This window comes from Triticum aestivum, chromosome 6B (assembly GCF_018294505.1).
Source record: "Triticum aestivum cultivar Chinese Spring chromosome 6B, IWGSC CS RefSeq v2.1, whole genome shotgun sequence".
Classification (NCBI taxonomy): domain Eukaryota; kingdom Viridiplantae; phylum Streptophyta; class Magnoliopsida; order Poales; family Poaceae; genus Triticum; species Triticum aestivum.
The window spans coordinates 417,793,052-417,796,565 of NC_057810.1; the positions used below are offsets into that span (position 1 = coordinate 417,793,052).

General features: G+C 41.0%; 1 long non-coding RNA gene across 1 annotated transcript; it reads right to left on the bottom strand.

Moving 5' to 3' along the window:
* Window positions 1-224: 224 nt before the first annotated feature.
* Window positions 225-1,420, bottom strand: LOC123134180 (uncharacterized). Its single transcript, XR_006465557.1, has 3 exons — window positions 1,111-1,420; window positions 924-1,003; window positions 225-820 (listed from the first exon to the last, which is right to left on the bottom strand). It is a non-coding gene; the product is annotated as an uncharacterized lncRNA (long non-coding RNA).
* Window positions 1,421-3,514: the final 2,094 nt, after the last annotated feature.

The following is a 3,514-nucleotide window of genomic DNA, read 5'->3' on the forward strand; positions in this document are numbered from 1 at the left end:
GGGTATATACCACAAATTGCGACTCTTTTTTTGGGTAAAGGAACATATGCTATTTATATCAATATACTTCACAGTATTGTTTACTTAGAAATGAAGTATAATCCACTTGGAAATATAAATAACTACAAACTAAGGAGTATTCAGAATGAAGATTGAGCAAATACAGGTATAATTTGTATGGCACTGAGCAAACAAGAGCATAAATAAGAGAGTAAGAAACCATATAAAAAATGGGGGTACTAACTTTTTTTATATGACACGAAGCACACAAGGCTTGTGCGAAGCAAAATGAAACACCGGTTGAAGCAGGGAAATGCATGTACCCTTTTACAAATGGAAAATTAAAGCAGCAATTTCAGAAAAATAGTGCACTCTTCGACAACTAAACAGGTAGGATCCTCTAGCTTGAATCAAATTAGTAGTTTTCTACACAGTAGTTTAGCAATCGGAGCTACTGCTCCTTTTGTTGGGTATACCACGAGACAACAGTTGTACACAAAACTATACATTTTATCATTTATACACTAACAGGAGTAATTAGGAAGTATGCTAATCAGGTTTACGGCTAGCTGGGCGCCGCTGGCCATATGACCGTGAGAATTCGTTGGAGATTAACAAGCACACCGCGAGTGATGTTGCCTCCATCGACCACCAGAAGCCACTGAACTGATTCTTCCATTCTAGAGGCCGTCGGCCACAAGTCTATAGAAACAACCACAGAGCACACAAATATTCTTCCGTTCACAGAATTAACGTCGGCAAACGATATTGAGACCCGTCTCCTGAAAGGGATCATATATTCATATGCCACTCTTCAGATCTGGAAGCAAAGTAAGAGGATTATGATCAATGGATAGGAAGATGTTACAGATCTAGCCACGGAATCAGCATGCATAGAAAGTTCAAGAACAAATCGCGTTGACCTCTGATTCCAATCAACATCGTGTTGTGCTCTCTGATCCATCGGCCAGCGGCAGATAGAATTTGGATCGCTTGTAGAAAACTAGGAATATCAAGGATTAAACTAGTGGCATGAGGTGGTAGATGCATGTGAAGGAAACAATCAGCTCATTGCTGCCAGATAGATCAGTAAATTAACAATCAGCTCACCTCCCAATAGGGTGTGCTTCGATGGCCACAAGATGAGCTGCACGCTCCTCTATCTTGCGGATTAAATCCAGCGAAGATCATAAGTGATTGAATCCGCCGGTGATCGCCGATGTCCGCCGAGTCGGCCTGGCTAGATATTAGTGGGTAACGAAAATCCCTACCGCCACCGAAGTTGTTTGAGTCAGGGAGATAGTCAGTATCTAATTATTTAATCTAAACAGGCACAAGTTTGTTGCCCGCTAGGATGTGTGTGCGTGCAATTGAAGGTGAGAGTATATATTTAGTGCGGCGAGAGTGTGGAGAGTGCAAACCCTAGCGAACAAGCGCTGAGGCTCCAGCTTATATAGTACTACTACTTATATAGTACTCGTGTATACTACTAATATATAGTGGAGTGGTTTCTTATTCTCTCCATAACAATCATTTTAAATTGTGTAAGTACGAAACAAAACTCTTTATTTAACGTACCAGTGAAGAAAACTACTACTTCCAATGAACTAACGATCCACGCGTCCTTGCCGCACTTCCTGTCCTTCACGTGCGGTACACTACCCTCCCGTATGTGAACAACCACACAAGCGCCAAATTATTGGAAACGTGTGAGAGTGTGTACAAATAAAGAATTTTAATTTCAATTATTGGAAAGGCATGAGAGTATGTACAGTTTGCACTCTCTCAATAATTATGGTTTGTTGTGTTCGGCCTAAACTTGGTCAAACTTTATAAAGTTTGACTTCAGTCAAATATAATATGTAGAGTAAATAAAAATGGAGGGCTACTATGTCCATCCTGGTTTTTAGTCCACACCATTTTTTAATCAAAGTCTGACCACATATTTAGTTAATAGCTGGACAAATAAAATTACAGGGGAGCTAAAGACAAAGTTGTGAGAAGGCTTAGAAATCAATACAAAACTTATGCTCTTAGTACCAACGTCGATCCTTCTTCGAGGAAACATTTGGTTCATAGCCAATTGTGTGATAAAATTGTACCAACGTGAAAGACGACTGCGTCTCCAACGCAACCAAGGTGAACTGATGAAGGATATCATCTTTGTGGGTTACAAGCATAGAGAAGTGATGGAAGATAGCTTGTTTTTCATTGAAAATCGACCAGCTTCACCAGCCGATGCAACCATGAGGCACAACCATGAGCATCGATAGGTGATTGTGGTGATGAATCATCCATTTGACATCAAGTTTGGGTGAGGCACCTATGAAGTTTGACAAATCCTCACTATGGTTTGTTTCTTCTCAGTAATCAAGCTCGAGGAAGGAAGAATCGCGTGGCAGAGGATAGTGAGGCGGAATAACAATGGCACTCCAAATTTGTACAGTTCCACTAAAATTGAGGAAGACATGCCCGGGTATGGAGATACACATCGCTGTTTGCAAAAATATAAAAAATGGATATAGTGTTGTTACTTTGTTTTGCCAGTGGTACAAGATTAACAGGGACATCTCAATAGTCAATACTCCCTCCATTCCTAAATATAAGGTGTATTAGTTTTTCAAAAAGTCAAACGGTCTATGTGTTTAACCAACTTTATAGCAAAATATATAAAGATTTACAATACTAAATATATCAAATACAAAAATATATTTCATGGTGAATCAAGTGATGATGATTTGGTATTCTAGATATTGATGGTTTTTTCTATAAACATGGTCAAAGTTGGAGAAGTTTGACTTTTTGAAAAAAATAATACACCTTATATTTAGAAACGGAGAGAGTAAGAATTAATGAAAAGTACACCAACAAACAGAAGCATCATTATTATCTTGATGGGAAGTAAACCAAGATATCTCAGAAAAAAGCATTTCTTCATTTAACCAGTGTTAGTATTAGATTAGCAGCAGCAATAGGAGCATATGGACAATGACCGCACAACCACCATGTACTTTTTGTCGAAACAACATGTATACCTCCACCGAGCCATAAACCATGACAATTTTTCGAGTGGCATTTCCTCTACAATAGTAGGTAATGTTGGACCAGCCGACGAACCCTAGCTACTGTACATGGGGAGTTGCAGAGTTTTCGCATAGAAGAAAACCCGCATGCAGCAACCTGACGAGCTGGACCAGTACAAGAAGTTATACCTCAGGAGGGCGAGATGTCGCTTAGGCGGGCAGGCGGGATCTGCCCACACGACGACAGCGAACAAGGGCGCGGAGGAGCTTCGTCCGCGCCAGCGTCGGCTCCTAGAGGACGGTGCACATCGGCTTCCTCCATCACCGACGGCGACTACATCAACGCTACACCTCCTCACCTCCCCGCAGCGGACGAGATTCGGCCAGATCTATGACCACCGGTGAGGAGAGAGATAGAGTGGACACTGTCATCTTGTTTTGATATGGAGAGTGTGAAAGAGCAAGACGCGAGAAACCCTATCAAACTAGAG